General features: G+C 45.6%; 1 long non-coding RNA gene across 1 annotated transcript; it reads left to right on the forward strand.

Annotated features, from left to right (window-relative positions):
• The first annotated feature begins 3,218 nt into the window (after window positions 1-3,218).
• On the forward strand, window positions 3,219-8,149 carry LOC140693743 (uncharacterized). The gene is made up of 3 exons (XR_012069441.1): window positions 3,219-3,400; window positions 7,772-7,842; window positions 8,051-8,149. It is a non-coding gene; the product is annotated as an uncharacterized lncRNA (long non-coding RNA).
• The last annotated feature ends 363 nt before the right edge of the window (window positions 8,150-8,512 follow it).

Genomic DNA, 8,512 nt, shown 5'->3' on the forward strand with positions numbered 1-8,512 from the left:
AGGTAATATCAGGTATCTAATGTAGACTTCTAGGGCTTTGTTAATTGAAAATTTTAGACTCTTGTCTCTACGCAATTCCATGGGATTTCTGTGAGGACAATTTCTCCTAGGCATTGATGCCATAACCTGTACCTGTGTGTGTTGTTTGGTATATCTCCAATTGCTGGTGTTGCATTAGTTGTGATGAACAACCCATACTACTTCGATTAGCATAACTTCATTTTGATTATACTTATCTCACACTTCTGAAAGTGCACAGGACACTTCCTCTTGTGGAAATGAAGCTTCTAAAAGTTCTCAGCTCTGCATTCTTCTCTATGTCATTTTGGAGTGTTTCCAAAACAGCAAACTGAGAGTGCTCTGCTGCTTTTTATTGCCACGGGAATGTCCCAATGAAATCAGTTCTTTCCAGAGCTTCTCTGTCTACAGAAACACCAGTGGAAGCATATCTATGGATGTCACATATCAGGGCCTGCTGGAATGATCCCGCAGACCTTCCTTGTTGTCCTAGGTGCCGTACCGTGCCGGTGCCATCCAAAATGTAGCATCCGCTTTTGGGAGATAGTGCTGAAGGGAATGCTTCCTCTTCTCACGCTGTGGACTTGGACCACTCTTCCTTGTCCTCTCATCCTTGTGGCACGGGTGCACGAAGGCAACCACAGAGTTGTTGCGCATCCTGTGACTCAAACCAAACCATAATCCCAGCCCAGGTTATGAATGTAGCATATCCTAAGGCTTTTCATTCTGATTTCAAATTCAAGGCCCCCTGGATCCCTCAGACCAGATGCACGATATCTCTGATTCAGCCCCACACGTGCTCTATTGGCAAAATTCCCAATTGGTCCCTGGTCCTGCAGATGTACTGGGTGTGGCCATGGGACATATCGGTAATCGCAACCGCGCGACCAGTGTGGTTGATTTATTATTGGTACACAGTTCGGTTTGCTCTCTTGATTCGACCCACCACATCCCACAACGCACTCCAGATCCCTGAGACTCAGCGTGTGCCATCATCGGTAGCTCTATGAATCACTGACCATTGCCTCTGCTACCTCAAATTTGGCAGCTTGGATCTTGGTCTCAGAATTAACTGTGGGGATATTTTGCGCTGGTTTCTTTGAGTTCTCTCAGCCAAGCATCTGCTGTGCACCCTTGAAAATCTCAGCACATCACCTTCAAACCCATGTCTCCTGTCCGCTTGAGAGTGTGCGTCCAAGTTAAACAGAGTTTCACCCTCGTTGCTCCATCACCAGGGGTCCGAACCTGCACTGGTTTCCATTCCCTGCTTTGCATTCTCCTGCTTCCAGGTGTCCTGAGGCCTCAACCTGTCTTTGGGAGTAACAGACCTCTCTTCGGCCAGTGTCCTATGCTAAGGGCTGGGTGAGTGGATGTTTCCATTGCTCTGTACATGGGAGCGAGTGAGTGCAGGTTGCACTTCTTCTCTGCCAACTGGGCATCGATGAATCAACACTATCCAGATACATTTAACAGAAATGTGATATTTGCTTAGCTCTTTGTTTCTATACAGCCGTGGTGGGAGGGATTGTCCGAAGACAACTATTTTGACATTGTGTTGATATCCCATTTGCAGTCTTTAAGAAGTTTAACAGAACTCATTTACATGTTTTGGGAGTTATACGAAAATGGAGTTATTTTTTGAAACACACTAAATCGACCTAGAAGCCAGACTTGTCAATTTTGGTAACATTGTGTCAGCTCTACGGAAAAGCTAGACAGATAGAATGCAAACTAGCAGTCCAAATGTTCAAGGGGTCATGTCAGCTCTTTAAGGTTGAAGCCTCCGAAACCAACAGGAACCATGAAATAACTTTTGGAAACATGGAATAACCCCCAACCTTGGATACACTTGTGCATGTGGTGCCCTGTATCCCAATGACACCTACTGGCCAATGTTGGCATTTCAAGGGGTAACATCCCTCTCTAGGAAAATACAAGAGGAAACAACCCAAATATATACATTTAGGTTTGAATCCAAAAGCACCTAGAGGCATTCTAGCTAGGAGAATCCTGCTGCAGTTATGCTAGTCTATTGAGAACCAGGTGTTTTTCTATCAGTGTTGAGAACGCTTAATCATCCGATCCTGTAGTTTAAAGCCATTTAACGCAACCAAGTCTGCACCCCCATGATATAGTGCCCCCGGGGGCTTGACTCAAGTGAAAGACGATCCACATAAGCTGTGTCTTTAATGTCATTGGCGACTTTTACAGTTCAGTTCACTTTCTGACTGGCACTATTTACCTTCACTGTCTTGAAAAACTGAAGCCTAATACAGATTCATGTTCAGTCAAAGATTCCCCTCACTTACCACACTCCCTTCACCCCAGGGAAGACATAAACACAACATTTGCTGAATCTAGCGGAAGGACATCGTTTCTAGGTGTGAGCTAAGTATTCAATTTTATCTATTTCAGCCGAGACTATTTGACCTTTAAGGTGTTCACTGTTGTTCACAGAGAGTGAAGCTGGAGGAACTCTGATTCTAGGAGGGGCTTGCTCTTCTCGTAATGGCTTCATTGCAGCTCAGGTACTGATCCTTCAAAATGGATGCCTGAGTGGAGGGGAGGCAAGGGCAAGTGCTCACTAGCTAGGCCCAAACCTGGGAAAAGGCTTACCTGGGCTTGTTGAATTTTGGTCTGAATGGCTTGGGAATGCCCCTTGGGACGTGTGGATTCTCACGACCTCTTCCAAGAACAGGAGCGTTTTGATCATCTCTGCCATTTCTTCTCCTTCAGACGTCAGGGACCTTGGACCCGTTATTGGAGAAGAGAATTGAGGAACTTCCTCAAGTCCACGTTGGCACTCCGTATGTTTCTGCCTGTATCAGTGAGTTTCAATATGTCTCATGAATGTCTTTTGAGCCTGGTATCCTCTACAGCTGTCTCCACGCCAGTATTCTCCATTGTAGCAGAACATCTCTCATCCATGTGTTCGCATCTCTCCTCAATCCGTGCAGCCAGCTTATCGGCCAGCTTCTCTTCGTGTCTCCCCTAAAGTCGACTTCACCAGGACTGGGCAAGTCTGAAAGTACCTCGGAGCCTGACCAGTAAGCTGATGACAGGCAGATCTTCCACTGTCTGCCCTTTCAGGTTCTGGAAACTGACCTGTGACCTCAGGTCTTTGGGCAGCAGCAGTATCTCGAACTTACACAGCTTCCCGGACCAAAGACCTAAGCCAAGCTCCACAGAGGGCGGCAGCCCCTCCATCACACTGATCCACCCACAGAACTCTGCCCGGTTACCTAGGATCCAACAGCCACAACAAGCCTCGCGGTAAACACCAACATTCCACCTGGAATCCAACCGCTAACTGCCATCCCCAATGGCTGCTGCATCTTGTCAGTGTTGGGGGAGGGGCTGCATCCGACGAGAGGTTCCTAAGGTAAATGTGATTCTACCCACTAGCGTCCCATGGGCCTTTCTTCTTCCCTCTTTCCTTTTGTTCAGAGCTCTATGCACCGTACCAATGGAGGGAAGTGTGTCCCTTTTCAGTTGATGGTTTCACACGTCTTTAAACTTTCTAACAGTTCACAGTACACAGGGACCCACTAAAGGAGACTTATGTTCCTATAATATCCGTACACCCGGAATACATATGCGTCGCCTGATTTCTGCTGAAACACCCACACTCTCAGGACATGGATCCATTGGATTCATGGGGGCTGAAATTCCAAGAAATGAAACCAACCCCAATGTGCACTTTGCTGTCGGTCTCTTTTGCACTTAGTACACTTTGGCAGAGCTACTTGCCTTTGTTATAGGCTTCTTACATTTCTTCTCTACGTAGCCTAGAATATGGCATTCCTTCATCCTGTTGGAAGACATACAAGTCTACATCACGGACTAGGAAACCATTTGATTCCAAATCGGCATTAGTGTTAGGTCACGATATGCTCTTATGAATCAAAATTTACGAATATGAATGCACGCTTCTGATTTCCGAATACAAGTGTGCTGAGTACATGCAAGCCACGATACTGGGTCGATGCGTTCTGAATGACCCTTGACCTCACCTTGAGTATTTTCTTTTGAATACTCATGGTTCCCTTTGTATATGTCAGCCAACCATACCATTTTGGTGCTTGTTTGTTGGTTTGATTCTTTGTTGGTCTTCTTCTCGCTTGTTTTGCAAACACGTCAGGCCATGCATCTCTCCTTTCGCTTCAAACAGAGTCAAATAAGCTGATTCACTTAAGAGAGTGCTTCCAATCACCTATGATTTCCTGCTTCCCTCTCCCATCTTTAGGGTTTTGATGTCCTCCTTAAGTTCTTCTTCTTTCTTCTCTGCCACACATGCTCTTCTTGCATTTCCAATAATGGTTTCTTCTTTCCATTCCATCTTGCTGCTTTTCTATTCAGGGGAGTTTTCTCAACCTTTCTTTTAGAAAAACTTTTGAACTGCTGAATTCTTTTAAGATTTGCCGGTCTGTAGAATTCTCTAGCTCTGCCGTTATTTGAAATGGTGTTCATGTGGCATAGGCTACCCTAGGTGGCAGCATTTGGCCATTCAGGATATGGTCTGTGTCCTGGCACTCCTCCCTGTCCTGCAATATTGCTGCCGAGATATCAGCTGAAACCCCCCTGGAGGTTTCCTTGTGACTATGTTGTTTCCTCCAGGTGCATTTTAAATCACTCGGATATTCGTGAACTTTGTTGATTTGAATCATACAGCTGCTGGTAGGTCTATTGGGATTCCACCTCCTTCGGATGCTGTGTAATTCCTGAATTCGCATAGATGATTCTTTCTTGGCTTTCAGCAAGTTTCAGTCTGATTTTTCTACAGATAAATTTTCAGACATTTTTTGTTTCTTTGTCTCTTGCTTTTCCATCTGGGACTCATGATTTCTATTCTTTCATGCCCTGTCTTAACCCAGGGTTCAACTGCAATGTTTTCATTTGTTTGCACTTGCTTTCCTATGTCTGCTTCTGACCGAGGTTTTTCTCTTCCCCTGTCTTCACAGTCATTCACGCGTCCCTCTGCATTATCTAGTCTGCTAAGGACTGAATTTTAGCCCTGATATTATCACAACCATTGAGTTTCCTGATATTTTTGGCTCGTGTTGAGACTTTCTCTTCCCCTTTTCTGGTATTCTGCCTTTTGTGATTCTGAGACACTGGTGTTCTTCAGTGTTTTCCTGACCTTCATTTTCAACACTAGTTCTGGATAGCGTTTTGCAGACTAGTTGTTTGAAAGCTTATCTTTTGCGCCTTCAATATCTTTGGAACTGAAAATGGTACTTCCTGTTTCTTTTACTGTTCTTCTTCATCTCTACTGGTCAGGTAATATCAGGTATCTAATGTAGACTTCTAGGGCTTTGTTAATTGAAAATTTTAGACTCTTGTCTCTACGCAATTCCATGGGATTTCTGTGAGGACAATTTCTCCTAGGCATTGATGCCATAACCTGTACCTGTGTGTGTTGTTTGGTATATCTCCAATTGCTGGTGTTGCATTAGTTGTGATGAACAACCCATACTACTTCGATTAGCATAACTTCATTTTGATTATACTTATCTCACACTTCTGAAAGTGCACAGGACACTTCCTCTTGTGGAAATGAAGCTTCTAAAAGTTCTCAGCTCTGCATTCTTCTCTATGTCATTTTGGAGTGTTTCCAAAACAGCAAACTGAGAGTGCTCTGCTGCTTTTTATTGCCACGGGAATGTCCCAATGAAATCAGTTCTTTCCAGAGCTTCTCTGTCTACAGAAACACCAGTGGAAGCATATCTATGGATGTCACATATCAGGGCCTGCTGGAATGATCCCGCAGACCTTCCTTGTTGTCCTAGGTGCCGTACCGTGCTGGTGCCATCCAAAATGTAGCATCCGCTTTTGGGAGATAGTGCTGAAGGGAATGCTTCCTCTTCTCACGCTGTGGACTTGGACCACTCTTCCTTGTCCTCTCATCCTTGTGGCACGGGTGCACGAAGGCAACCACAGAGTTGTTGCGCATCCTGTGACTCAAACCAAACCATAATCCCAGCCCAGGTTATGAATGTAGCATATCCTAAGGCTTTTCATTCTGATTTCAAATTCAAGGCCCCCTGGATCCCTCAGACCAGATGCACGATATCTCTGATTCAGCCCCACACGTGCTCTATTGGCAAAATTCCCAATTGGTCCCTGGTCCTGCAGATGTACTGGGTGTGGCCATGGGACATATCGGTAATCGCAACCGCGCGACCAGTGTGGTTGATTTATTATTGGTACACAGTTCGGTTTGCTCTCTTGATTCGACCCACCACATCCCACAACGCACTCCAGATCCCTGAGACTCAGCGTGTGCCATCATCGGTAGCTCTATGCCTCACTGACCATTGCCTCTGCTACCTCAAATTTGGCAGCTTGGATCTTGGTCTCAGAATTAACTGTGGGGATATTTTGCGCTGGTTTCTTTGAGTTCTCTCAGCCAAGCATCTGCTGTGCACCCTTGAAAATCTCAGCACATCACCTTCAAACCCATGTCTCCTGTCCGCTTGAGAGTGTGCGTCCAAGTTAAACAGAGTTTCACCCTCGTTGCTCCATCACCAGGGGTCCGAACCTGCACTGGTTTCCATTCCCTGCTTTGCATTCTCCTGCTTCCAGGTGTCCTGAGGCCTCATCCTGTCTTTGGGAGTAACAGACCTCTCTTCGGCCCGTGTCCTATGCTAAGGCCTGGGTGAGTGGATGTTTCCATTGCTCTGTACATGGGAGCGAGTGAGTGCAGGTTGCACTTCTTCTCTGCCAACTGGGCATCGATGAATCAACACTATCCAGATACATTTCACAGAAATGTGATATTTGCTTAGCTCTTTGTTTCTATACAGCCGTGGTGGGAGGGATTGTCCGAAGACAACTATTTTGACATTGTGTTGATATCCCATTTGCAGTCTTTAAGAAGTTTAACAGAACTCATTTACATGTTTTGGGAGTTATACGAAAATGGAGTTATTTTTTGAAACACACTAAATCGACCTAGAAGCCAGACTTGTCAATTTTGGTAACATTGTGTCAGCTCTACGGAAAAGCTAGACAGATAGAATGCAAACTAGCAGTCCAAATGTTCAAGGGGTCATGTCAGCTCTTTAAGGTTGAAGCCTCCGAAACCAACAGGAACCATGAAATAACTTTTGGAAACATGGAATAACCCCCAACCTTGGATACACTTGTGCATGTGGTGCCCTGTATCCCAATGACACCTACTGGCCAATGTTGGCATTTCAAGGGGTAACATCCCTCTCTAGGAAAATACAAGAGGAAACAACCCAAATATATACATTTAGGTTTGAATCCAAAAGCACCTAGAGGCATTCTAGCTAGGAGAATCCTGCTGCAGTTATGCTAGTCTATTGAGAACCAGGTGTTTTTCTATCAGTGTTGAGAACGCTTAATCATCCGATCCTGTAGTTTAAAGCCATTTAACGCAACCAAGTCTGCACCCCCATGATATAGTGCCCCCGGGGGCTTGACTCAAGTGAAAGACGATCCACATAAGCTGTGTCTTTAATGTCATTGGCGACTTTTACAGTTCAGTTCACTTTCTGACTGGCACTATTTACCTTCACTGTCTTGAAAAACTGAAGCCTAATACAGATTCATGTTCAGTCAAAGATTCCCCTCACTTACCACACTCCCTTCACCCCAGGGAAGACATAAACACAACATTTGCTGAATCTAGCGGAAGGACATCGTTTCTAGGTGTGAGCTAAGTATTCAATTTTATCTATTTCAGCCGAGACTATTTGACCTTTAAGGTGTTCACTGTTGTTCACAGAGAGTGAAGCTGGAGGAACTCTGATTCTAGGAGGGGCTTGCTCTTCTCGTAATGGCTTCATTGCAGCTCAGGTACTGATCCTTCAAAATGGATGCCTGAGTGGAGGGGAGGCAAGGGCAAGTGCTCACTAGCTAGGCCCAAACCTGGGAAAAGGCTTACCTGGGCTTGTTGAATTTTGGTCTGAATGGCTTGGGAATGCCCCTTGGGACGTGTGGATTCTCACGACCTCTTCCAAGAACAGGAGCGTTTTGATCATCTCTGCCATTTCTTCTCCTTCAGACGTCAGGGACCTTGGACCCGTTATTGGAGAAGAGAATTGAGGAACTTCCTCAAGTCCACGTTGGCACTCCGTATGTTTCTGCCTGTATCAGTGAGTTTCAATATGTCTCATGAATGTCTTTTGAGCCTGGTATCCTCTACAGCTGTCTCCACGCCAGTATTCTCCATTGTAGCAGAACATCTCTCATCCATGTGTTCGCATCTCTCCTCAATCCGTGCAGCCAGCTTATCGGCCAGCTTCTCTTCGTGTCTCCCCTAAAGTCGACTTCACCAGGACTGGGCAAGTCTGAAAGTACCTCGGAGCCTGACCAGTAAGCTGATGACAGGCAGATCTTCCACTGTCTGCCCTTTCAGGTTCTGGAAACTGACCTGTGACCTCAGGTCTTTGGGCAGCAGCAGTATCTCGAACTTACACAGCTTCCCGGACCAAACACCTAAGCCAAGCTCCACAGAGGGCGGCAG

This window comes from Vicugna pacos, unplaced genomic scaffold (assembly GCF_048564905.1).
Source record: "Vicugna pacos unplaced genomic scaffold, VicPac4 scaffold_20, whole genome shotgun sequence".
Lineage (NCBI taxonomy): Eukaryota > Metazoa > Chordata > Mammalia > Artiodactyla > Camelidae > Vicugna > Vicugna pacos.